General features: G+C 33.6%; 1 protein-coding gene across 4 annotated transcripts in view; it reads left to right on the top strand.

Annotated features, from left to right (window-relative positions):
• LRFN5 (leucine rich repeat and fibronectin type III domain containing 5) overlaps nt 1–12,961 on the top strand; it is a 260,660-nt gene that overhangs the window by 122,628 nt on the left and 125,071 nt on the right. For all 4 annotated transcript variants that reach the window (XM_019752190.3, XM_019752187.3, XM_088796864.1 and 1 more), the window contains one exon: nt 8,374–8,548. The gene's annotated coding sequence lies outside the window, so the exon portion shown is untranslated. The remainder of the gene's footprint in view (nt 1–8,373; nt 8,549–12,961) is intronic.

Genomic DNA, 12,961 nt, shown 5'->3' with positions numbered 1-12,961 from the left:
TACTCGAGGGTCTGCTATATGTAACTGAGTGTGCTTGATACTGTAGGGCATACAGTTACCCATATGATATTCCTGGACCTCAAAGAGCTTACAGATCAATTGGAGAGGTAAGGTATATGATATACAATTAGTGATTCATTGGAAGTGTGACCCCTCTCACTCCATTCTCTTATTTCTTCCCTGTAGTTGTAAATGTGACTTTAAATGCCTTCCTCTTCCCTCTCCTATAAAAGTAATCTTTGTGTTGTGTTTCTAGGTATTTTCTACAATCATGTTGCCTGTTAGCGTATGTGCAGGGGTTCCAACTTCCAATTTACATGTGGTCCTTGGTTTGTCTGAAATTGCTCCAGAATCTTCTTTTAACCAACTATGAATCTAATTTACAATTGCTCAACAGTTTACTCACTGACATTCATATATATGCTCTCGTGTTCTTAGAGTGACCAGTATAAAGCATGAATTCTGTCTCTCTCTCTCTCTTTATCTCTCCCTTCCTCCCTCTCTCCCCCACCCTCTCTGGATGGATGGGTAGATAAATAGACAACAGATAAATAGGTAAATAGACAGACAGATCTACATATATATTTATTTACATAGTATTCTAATATATACTCATGTGGGTGTACACGTTAGAAATGTTTACTTTATACGTATATGCATAAAGTAGGTATTTCTAATATACTATGTATATAGTATGCCTGTGTGTAGTTCGTTTTATTTATACTATAAGTTCATGTGTTTGGGTTTATGCATTTTAAGTAAATTTAATTCTTAATTTATTAAGCATTTCAGTCAGAGCTTAAAATAATGAATTAAAAGAAAAGAAACAAACCCCATACAAGAAAAACACAGAATGATTCCTCTACATTACTGAGCATTCCCCCCCACACTCTTTTAAACAACGTCACCTTTGCAAAGCACAGGAAATCCACATTTTCTTTTATTGTTTGGTTAATAAGGGAACATGTATCAGTGAAGGGCACGTAGAGATTCTACTCATCCTCAGCGCAGCAGGGCACATAGGAGTTGGATAATTTACCACGCCATATTCTTGGTGCAAAATCTCGTCCCTATCCCTCACGTGCTCTGGAGCACACAGCAAGCAGCAATTCAGTCTTTTTTCATTGACTAGTGTATTTAAACTTTTTCCTAATTTTTCTGTGAGGCACTCAATTTCAGATACAGTTTTATAAGGGCCAAATAATTCACTGCAAATGCTGACTGTCATGGTCTAGGCATTCCTTTTCTATTAACAAATGCTGAGATTACAGCCCTGAAACTGTTAACTCTTAGGTCACGCTAAAGCCCATGATGTACCATTATGTAGATTCACTGTAGTTGTGGAAATAATACAGTTATCGCCATATACCCTGTACCTACTTACTCCCAAGGGTAACATCTTGCATAACTGTAGCACACTATCTCATATCACAATCAGGACTGACATTGATGCAATATACTCAACTTATTTAGATTTTACAAGTTTTACATATACTTGTGTGTGCTTATATTTAGTTTTCTAAATTTTATCACATATGTATGTATGTATTAACACAGTCAAAATATAGGCTAGTTCTATCATCATGATACCTCCTAGTACCCTTTATAGCCACAGGCACCTTCCTTTCCCATCCCTAACTCCTATCTATTAGATATAGTTTTAAAAGAAAAAAACATACTCATATATTACTTGTATAATGAATATTAATGAGCAAATGGTACACATACTTTCTCCTCTGCATATTAAAAAATTAATCTGGATTCTACAAATGTATGCATGAGTCAGAATTCTGAAAGCAGTACATAATATAATATGCATATTTCGATATTCTATTTATTTTGAAAAATTCTTATGTTTAAAGAACATACAGTATAATGATTTCTTTATGAAATCATTTCTGATTTCACCTGCAAATGGTGAAGTTGTAGAGGAAGGAAGGAAGGCAGACAGAAGAGAGAAGAGACATTGAGAAAGGAAAAAAGGGAAGGAGAGAAGGAAAGGAACAAGGGATGAAGTGGGGAAACAGAGAAGAAAAAAGAAGAGAGGGAGGACGAATGGAAATGTTATATGTAGATACATGTAGTTAAAATAAACATGATATCAATCAGAACTTCCTGATAATTCTCTTTTTTAATTGGAAAAAATCATTATCAAGGTGATACACTGACATTCAGAGATTAATGTGACCGCAATATCTGTCTGCTGACATTTGCCAAACCACTAAGAGTAACAAGAATGTTGCATTTTGCTTTTCCCTGCATTCAAAGGAACAGAACAGGACTGACATTTATATTGGCAGAGCAGACCAGGAGCTAGGACAGGGAGAAGTAAAGGGAGAAGAATTCTCTCACTTCACCAAGGGATGAAGATGTGCCAATCAAAGTTGTCTTTTGGGGAAAAAAAAAAGAAAGTTTCCGTAGCTTTGAAATCCAAAGAGATTTCAAGAAAACTTTTAATAAGGTAAATGTACCCAGAGAAAGATTTATGTATTGAAGTATTTTTTGTTACTGTTTATAGTCTTTTGATCCTGTCATTTTAGAAAATGTTAGTTATGCAAGGAAATGTACTTCCTGAGTTCTGTAATCTTCAGTTAGGCCTTATTTTACTTTTCTTTTATTTATTTTTTGTACAAGAATTTTGCAACCACAATTTAGTAAATAGGGTTTTTTAAATATATAATTAAAGTCAAATTATAATAATGCATTTTGTTTCTTCACTAAATCAGTTACTAACTTAGTAGCTTTTTTATGATGAAAAATCCATTATTTTAAATTATCATTATGAAATTTAGTGAATGAGTTTGTTCTTTAAAAACATTACAAAGTCAATACCACCTCTACTTACCTTCTACCCCTTCCAATAAACCCCTTCACCTTCGGTTGTATCTTACTGAAATATAGCATCACTAAAACTTGTTTTCTTGCGTTACTAATGGGAAATTACAAACACCTTAATAAAAAAAAAAAATTAGGACACCAAGATTTATGTTTTGTTTAACTGCTGAACTCTTGCTATTAGAGGAAAGGAATGATGAGTTGTTCTCATTTACAATGTGACATTTACATTAAGCACTAAATGCTCTAGTAGTGTATTAATTTATTTATCATGTGGTCCTATAGCTGAGTATACCATAGTGCACTTTTATCCAAAACAAATGCACTTTATATTCAATCATATGCCTCACTCTGAATATTTATGCATTAAAAAAAGTCATTGATGTGAAATAATTTTCAATTTTATTCTACATTGTTGGTTCCATTTTTTAAAAAGTTATTCTTAAAAAATAGCATTTCTTATGTGATACCCTCATTTTTGAAGTAGTCCACTAAAGATCATGGCCATATTATGCCAAACATTATATTGTTCTATGATTATTGAATATATGATTTATTGGAATAGAGTAAAGCCAGGTGATTCATTTATTCAAAACAGTTGGCTTTTTGCATATAGATCAAACATCTGTATTACTAAGAGTTTAATTTTTAATCATTTTTAACACAAGGTAAATGTAACTAAGACTAGTGTAGAACACTTCCCTCATGTTACTTGTTTTGTCCTATTAGAGACAAGGTGGAGGAAGATCAGTAATCATACCATTTGGTGCATTCATAATTGTTCAAACTCTGTGGATCTTTAAATTGAAAGGAATACTTAAAATTATGCTAATGTTATCTTCAGATATTTCAAGGGATTACTTTGTATTCGATGGGTTAAAATTTAGGGCAGCTTTAGGAAGAACTTCCTGAGGAAAATGGTTATTGCATACCTACAATGAACAAAGTGCCATGAGGAGTACAATCAGATTATGCTTGAAATAATTACAACTTTTTGTAATATTATTATTATTTTTTTTAAAGAAACAGAGTGGTGTGGTCGTAACTGTGATTCTACTCAGGTTTAATAAGGCTTTAAAGTCCTACCTCTGCTGATACTGAAATTCAAATCAAAGTACTGACGGTCACCAACTTGGGATGATTCGACTTAAAAATTTTTTGATTTTATGATGGCGTGAAAAGCAATACCATTAAGTAGAAAGTGCAGTTTGAATTTTGATATTTTCCCAGCTATCAATACGTGGCACACTACTCTGTGGTGATGCTGGGCAGTGGCAGAGCCACAGCTCCCAGTCAGCAACTCAGTCACAAGAGTAACAACTGATCCTCTACCGTGTATTCATTGTGTTAGATGATTTTGCCCAGTGTAGGCTAATGTAAGTGTTCTGAGCCTATTTAAGGTGGGCTGAGTGAAACTGTGATGTTTGGTAGGTTAGTTGTATTAAATGTTTTTCTACTTTCAGATGTTTTCAATTTATGATGTTTTCAACTTAAATGATGTGTTTATCAGAATGTAACCCCATCATAAATAGAGGAGCGTCTGTATACTATGTTTAGACCATTGATGAACACTTAGCAAAGACATTATAGAGAGGAAGAAAGTACTGTTAAGAGCTTACTGTTAAGAGCTGGAATGATCCTGTTTCTTTAAAGGATACTCCCTAATAACTTCCAGAGTTTTGCCCATGTTTCTTGAGTTCTTTCAGAGTTTAGTATTGCCATCCAAGATAACCGTTAGAGGGAGAACCATATTTCTTGGGAATATGTATATATAAACAATAACTGTTGCCAAATTTTCTAAGACTGTGGAAGACGGCCAATGTAGCAACAACTTGGAACTAAGGCATTGATCAGAATTTCTTTAAGATGTTTTATTTCAACACACTATCAAAAAGAAAAGGAAATCTTTATAAGATCACAGTGGAAAATTTCAGTGTTAGAATCCCAGTCTAAAATCTGGTTTTGACGTTGAACTGAACTGATCAAAATATATGGACTGAAATATATAATGTCTTATTTAATTTTATTTACTATAGAATCCTATTAAGGTTTTCTGAAATCTTCACTTACATCATGAGATATAAGAATATTGATTTGGAGTGGGATAGTCCTCTGTGAGAGCCCAGCTTAGCCAGGTACTGGGTAGATGACCTTGTCCAAGGTTAGTTGACATATTTCCTTCCCTGCCTCTTATTGCAGAATACTGGAATATGTATTCACCTCATTTGATTGTTGAGAGAACTGATTTAGATATTACATGGTTTTGGTAGGTGGCACATAGTAAGTACTTAATAAAAGATGATGTTATCAAAGGAAAATGTTGTTATCATTAATGTACAATGTAAGCATATATAAAAATAACTTTCTCTGGGTAATTAGAATTCAGATCAGATAGTAGCAGTCACTATGTTCTTCATGTCAAAATGAAGACATGGAAACACTGTTGATCGTCAATCCCTGTTTTTTTTATTTTTGGTTAGCATGAATATTGAAGATATTTATGGTTTGTTCTCATAATGCTATGATATAAAACATAACTATAAATTCAAGTTTACTCTTGCTTTATACTACCTCCTTACTACAGAGAAGGGAATATAATAGGTTCAAAAACAATGAGGCTTCTTGGTCTAAATATTTATATTTCTAGGAATTTATTATGCATGTATTCACAGATATGTGCAGAGGGTGCCAAAAAAACATATATACATTTTAAGAAACTATATTAAAATTGTAGTACTCAATATGCTTGTATACCAATAACAAAAGATGAATACACGTCACTTTTGACTTCTGCAATTACAAGAGGTGCTCAAAGTGGTTACCATCAGTGTAATTGTAATACAGGTTTTTTTTCCCTTTCTTAAAATGTGTATACAATTTTTGTCACCCTCTGTATATAAGGATGTTGATTATATAATTTTATAATAACAAAATTTTCAGTTGGAGCACATTATGAGTAGATTATGTTGTGTGCATGTGATAGATACTCACTGCTAGAATGGATGGGGCTGATAATAGAACACATCAAATGATCTCCATGATGTATAAATGAAAGGCATAGGACAAAATGGTATAGTGTTCTTATACATGTGTAAAACTACACATACACACTCATATATGCATGAAATATTTCCAATTTCTGTTCTGAAATTGGTTCTTTCTGAGAGGGATGTGTCTTGCTTTGGAGGGAAATTTACTTTCAGATTTCTTGTATTTTTATCATGCATATAAAAACATAAAAATTAATTTAAAATATTCGTGGAAGGAAATAAGTGAAAAGGCAAACAATAGCTGTCTCAGGGTGGTAGGCATACAATTGATTTATATTTGTGTGTGTGTATGTGCCATGAGTTACTCTGTAATTCTATAATAAACATATTTTATAATAAATATGAATTTTTAAATATATAACTTTCATTGACAGATTCCTAAAGATAATTTGAAATAAACTATAATTTACTTTTGTTCAACATTACCATTAATCTATGTATTGATTTTTAGTGTTTCTCAGTAATTTCAGTATAAACTTAGGCAATAGATAACTTGCTTTTTAAAATAATGTCCTAATTACCAGGTATCTCAGGACAGTATAATCACCCTCCTAAATTATGGCTTTGTAAGATCATTTACATATCTTTACAATTGGAAACAAGAGAAACAAACTAAAACTGAGTTACCTTTGTATCATCTTATATCTGGTTTTTACTGTTATCCTTTGGAATTGTATTATTCTTTACTTTTGCTTCTGCAGGGAAAATAAATCCTAGCCTAAGTAAAATTACAGTGCTTTTATTTCAAGAACATTTTAAAAAATTCAACCTATTTCATCATGATAGTGGTTGAATATCAATTGGTACTATTATAAAGATCTTAGGGGAAAAAAAGTTAGATATTGTGTCTCAAAGAGCTAGGCCTTTTATTATTTAGATTAACATGGAACCCTCAGAAATAGGTAGAAATCAGCAATCTGCTGACATGAAGTTAAAATACAAATGACAGAAGGTAAAAGGATTAGGTAAAGAGATTAGAAAGTACAAATTATTAGTCACAATATTGCCATGGGGATAGGAAAGACAATTTGGGGAATATAATCAATAATGTTGTAAAGATTTCCTTGTAAATAATGTTGTAAAGACAAATGATGGACACTTGTCTTATTAGGGAGACCACTTCATGGATGGTGTAGGTGACTGACCACTGCACTGTACACCTGAAGCTGAAGCTGAATAATAATGTCAAATATATATATATATATATATATATATATATATATATTAGATAGACAGACAGACAGACAGATAGATAGAGATATAGTCACGGGAAATGGAGCACAGCCTAGGGAATTTTTAGGCACTGCTGGAGGAATTAGTTGCGGGAGACCAAAATTGGTCTATTAGAATTTATTTGGCATGTTTGAGCTGCGGGAGGTTAGGCTAGAAAAGACTATAACCTCCTTGAGCAAAAAGGGGTATGACATTTTATAGGAGGGGATGAAGGAGGCTGTTCCCCCTTCAATGCTTCAGGAGGTTTTCCTTGCATTGTCTCTCACAACAAAGGGTTTCAGGGCATGACCAAGCCCTCAGGTTCCACATCGTGCCCCCAGTCTGCCTCCTGGACCACCCAGGCCCCCTGATCATAAACCCCTAGGAGACAAACACAGGCCAGCAGGTACAAAGTATAAAGCAAGACAAAATGGCTGTTAGGAGAAGATGGTTTCTACATTCCAGGCAGCTTCTTCCAGGCCTAAGGCAAATACAAGCTGGCAGGTACAAGATTCAAAGCAAGACAAGGTGGCTTTTAAGATAAGGTTTCTGCTCCTGGCCAGAATATGGCCTAATAGGAATAGAGTCATTGGAATTGTAACAGCTATATACAACATTAGAGGTGTAGTAAATTGGGAGAGGGGGGCTATCACTTTGTGGGGGGTATAAATGTCTAACTATTACATTGTTTTCTACACCTGAAACTAATAATAATAAAAAATAATAAAAAAATAAAAAATAAAGTACAAGTGGCACATCTGTACCATAGAAATATGTGTTAACATAAGTAAGCTATTTCTATTGAGGAAAATACAGCCAACACAACGTAAAAGTATTAGCTCCATGAAGGAAGGATTAGGAAATTCATTCACTGCTGTAATCCCAGCGTCATGTTCCTGGTACGTAGTAGGTGATGATTAAAACATTTGTTGACAAAAGCAATTTTTTAACATTAGCCTGCAATTGGAATTAATGGCAGTAGTATAAAGAAAATTGAACTACATATCTTTTGATTATTTAAACAATCCTCAGTTATGAGATAAGAAGCTGCCTTCCAAAAATGAAAAATAGAATGCTGACATATCTATTGGAATCAGCATATTGCACATTCCCCTGGAAAGCCTTATTATGCAAATCTATTTAAATTATATTTAGTGATATTCCTGGTACAGTTTGAGATTGATCACACAGTTAACACAACTATATATTTCAAAGGTAATTCATAAGCCTATTTTGACACACTTTGTGTGTGTGTGTGTGTTTGTCTCCTTTGAAGAGTCGCCGTAACCATTCAGTCCAGTGTTGGGAAGATAAGTAGTAGCTGAGTAGTCTGACTTCTGACACCATCCTCGGATCAGTTTTGGAGATGCTTTCACCCTGTTCGTCTTCTGCAGCAGCCAGGCAGAGTGCTGATTTCTTCACGGCCCTGAGGAACTCTTCAGCCTCCAGAAGTAAGTTGATTGCTTTCAGTTTGATAATTGCCAATGGCTTCCTAACCACTTAGGGAAGGCTTACTAAACATCTTGCCAATTACTGTATTAATTAAAACCAGAATTATTCATCACTAACTATTTTGTTTCTTTTTTCTCATGCCTTTCTGGAGATACAAAATCTATCACTTTTTATGTTAATAACCTCTAACTTTATGGAATTCTTGGATTTTTCAGGATTGTTTCACAATGCATTATCATAATTTATATTTGCAGCCTTGAGGAATAGACATGGGAGAGATTAAAAGAATGATGTCTGCATAGGAATAAAACAGATTCAGAAAGACCAGCTATTTTATCAAAGTTGTTTGACTAATGACTAATGAAGATGGAGTAAAGTCCCTGGTCTTTTGATTCTTAACTGAGTGCTCATTCTAAAACTTTGGTCTCCTTTGCTATGTGGAGGGTAAGGGGATGGTGCTAGAAATAGAACTTTTCCTGGTTGTTTGGATTATTGGATCACATGTTATTTGTGTCACTGAAGGATAGTGTATGGTGGCCTATAAATATGTATACTGAAAAAACTAAAGAAAAGGGAAAACACATGTAGGAAAATGAATTGAAATCAGGGGACATGAAGAGTCTACAAAATACATAACATAATGTACTATATACCATCCCAAAACAAATTCTCAACTATATATCTATCTTTGGGCTTTCTATTACTAGATAAATCAGATAATTACATGGTTATTTATGTTCATAGGATTTGAAAAGTAAAGACAATTTCTCTGGAAAAGTTCAGACTTTCCTGATCCATGCTTAACGATCTTATTGTTTTGCCAATTTTCTAGTTTACTTGGTTTAAATTTGACATATTTCTTTCTTTTTTATTTTAATTTTTTTATTCTTCTCCCAAATACTTGATATAGTCATCTCTTGCTGCTCTTAGGGATACATTTGTATCAAAATGTCACAACACAGAAAATGATTATGGGTACATTTTTATAAAGAGCAGGGTTTGATCCAGCCTACATGGTCTGTTGGTAATTTGGTGCTTAGCAATTGAGATCTCCTGGAGGGAATGGATAGAATATACTTAATAACTGTAGTTTATTTTGCAGCATATTGCAGCTTCAGTATGCCAGCAACAGAAATGTCTGTCCTTAAGAGAACATGGAGACTGTTGTTAAGAATTTATTTCTGAATCATGAGGCTATGGATTACATGAGATTTAAAACAGGCAGCCAGTGTGTTGTTGCTAGGGTGCTCAAGATAATGTAGAATGACTACTATTAAGACATAAACAAAAAGGATATATTAGGTTATATCGTGGTTAATTTATTGTAACTCTTACTAGCATAAAATGATGAGTCTGAGTATGCAGAAGATAGATTAGAAGTCATTATTGTAGTGTAGGTTTTTTCTATGTATATTTTATTACCTGTACTCCTTTGGTACATGATTTATTCATTTATCTTAAGAATTGCTTTTGTGGCTTCGGTCCTTGAGCTTTTTATTAAATAAAGCAACTTGAGAAAGACATTCTCGATTTCCCATTTTTTTACTTTTCTTAAAGAAATGGAGGACCCTGTCTGTACCTGAGGTGATCACACACATTTTAAGATATGGAAAAGTATAAGGTTTTTTTCTTAAAGGCAACCACACCAGAAACTCCAGAGATTTTTATCTGCCCAAATGATTAACTAGGTAATTAACAAATTTTTGTTTTCCGTGGATAAGGCCGACTTTTCCTAAACAAAACATCTGACTTTATGAAAGCTCTTAGCGAAGGAAATATATTTACTGATATAGATTCCCTAGTGTAACTCACAAGACTTTGTGAATTCAAATACAGTTTCATTTACTAATGGCTATAATCAAGGCCAAAGGATTTACTTAATTAACCTGGCAATAGAAGGCTAAACAGAAATAATTTATGTATTGAAAATGTCTCTTCTGAGTTAATGCTTAATTCAATTTTTTAATTACCAGTCCATTAGTCTGTAGGAGTAGAATCTCCTTTTCCCTTTCTATTTTTTCTTTGGAGTAATATTAGGTGAAATTCTTGCATGGAATTAATCACCCTGAAAAAGAGAAAGTAAATACATTCATAATTAGGTTCCTCAAATTTCAAATAGCTCATTGAAAATTCATAGCACATCCATTAAATCCCTTTAAAAAAGTAAATAGAATACTGGGAACTTTCTCAGAGGAAGTAATGAATGGAGAAATAGTACAATAAAGAGGCAATGGAATATCCATTAGTTATTAGTGCAGGACCATTGAGGGTGGTGGTGGTTGTCACGACTGTAATTTTTCTTACTGTGGCATTTTCAATTAGTCTTGTCCAGTAAAATAGTACTTTTGTCTGTTTCTGTTGTGCTTTCTTGTTTAACTAAAGCACTGATTACTTTAAACAAAAATAATGTCTGAACAGATGTGCATGCCTGTGTAAATAGATACATATGTATCTAAAGATAATTTAGTGTACACATAACAATGATAACCACTCTACAAAACTGATACAACTTCTAAATGTTAAAGTATACTTAATGACATTGAACATATAATATTTAAAATACTTTTATTTTCTTGAAACAAACTACCCTGTGTTTAAGGCTTGTAAATGACCAAGTCTGATACTATTAGTTGACAGTGCCTTAATCACTTATAGTGACAAACATATCATTTGACACTTTCCAGTACTTTTTAATAAACATTAATTTGTTTGATTTTTAGACTATCTGTATGAAGTAGTTCTAAAAATGTGTATATGCCCTCAACACTATAGATATTTTTTATGTTTAATATCTTTAGGTATATATTTATATACTTGAAATCATACCAGATACTTGGGCCACAAAAACACAGTTAGAAAATTAGGGTTATCTATAGGACAATGTAATATGCTAATTATAAATGCTAAAGTAGTTCCATGAATTAGGTTTAATAAGCCTGAAAAGTAGAACAAAGAGGAAACCTGCTATATTATGCTGTACTCACTTTGAAAAGAAGAGAGTATGAAAAATTCTCCAAGAACACAAACATTATGATTCTCACAAATGTATGTATGCATTGCCCGTCATGTCCAATGTGGTATATATAATTACCTAAATGCCTTAAATTTAACAGGCGGCCAACTAAGCTCTTGGTCATCTCTCTGAAAATACTCTTTTGATATTCTTGGGCTCAATCTATGACTTCACTGTATACTGGAAAAAATGAGAATCATTTTGTCACCTATCTCCTGCATTCCACAAAGTCTATCACCTAATCTAGTCATATTTACTAAGCAAAAAAAAAAAAAAAAACACCTTACTGAATTCATTCACTTTTCTCCATTTGGGACCATCAGTATGCTGGTCCCAAATAATATAATTTGATCTCTCAAGCTACTCCAGAGACTTCCTAAATTATTGCTCACATCCACTGATGCACCTGTTATGTCTCAGGCAGCCAAAGAGCTTTACAAAACACAAAACTGAGATATCATATCTCTCTAGACACCATTGCTCTTAGAATGCAGGGTGAGTTCTTTATCATGGCTCACCATGCTCTGCATGCTTTCTTATTTTTCTAAATGCTTCCAACTCATCCCACACCATGTCCTCTTCCCTTCCTACATTGCAGGCACATAGGCCTTTAGGTACTTCTGCCCTGTCTGGTGACCTCCCATCCAGCTTTTTGCAAGTGGTTGTTTCTCCCTAAGGAGATCACCACTCCGGACTGCTTTTTGCCTACTATGTCAACACAATAGTCACTTCTGAAGGAAGCATTTCTTCCTCTGCCTGACCAGATTATCTTTTCTTATTGTTCCTAAAAATGCCGTGTTATATGAAACAAAGAACTGGTACAAAAAACGGGGTTAGTTTCCAAAAATTAAAAACAAAACAAAACATACTATTATATTTTTTATAATTAAGAGAAATATCTTTACTAAAACAATTTTCACAAAAGTATAACATATTAATATGTATTAAATAATGTTTTCTTCGTCATCACTACTAAGCACCATTAACCGAGGGCGTTTTCTTTTTGACAAGATATCTTCATCCTCTGAACTTTCTTCAGCATTATCTTGACTTCTACTCTATATGCTCTGTGTTGTTCCGGGATTTCTCTAATTCTCAAACTGTGTTAGAGTGAAACTGTGTTATAGACATGCCGTGTTATATGGGGGTTACCTGTATATGGTTTCGTAGTACCATATACCTGAAATTCATTACAATTTTATATCTCTCTGTGCAGTTATCTAACTAAAATTGACTTCCCTTCCAGATTGTGAGAACTATCAGGTCACAGTCTATGTCCATTTTGTTCATTATTGAAACCCGTTTTTATTCCTTTGGGTCTATGAACACTGACATAGAATCAGAATCGCTCGTGTGTGTGTGTGTGTGTGTGTGTGTGTGTGTGTGTGTGTGTGTGTGT

The sequence above is a fragment of the Rhinolophus sinicus genome, chromosome 3 (assembly GCF_057876585.1).
Source record: "Rhinolophus sinicus isolate RSI-liver-muscle chromosome 3, RSI-T2T, whole genome shotgun sequence".
In the NCBI taxonomy this organism is placed as follows: Eukaryota; Metazoa; Chordata; class Mammalia; order Chiroptera; family Rhinolophidae; genus Rhinolophus; species Rhinolophus sinicus.
This window is presented reverse-complemented; position numbering and strand designations above follow the sequence as displayed.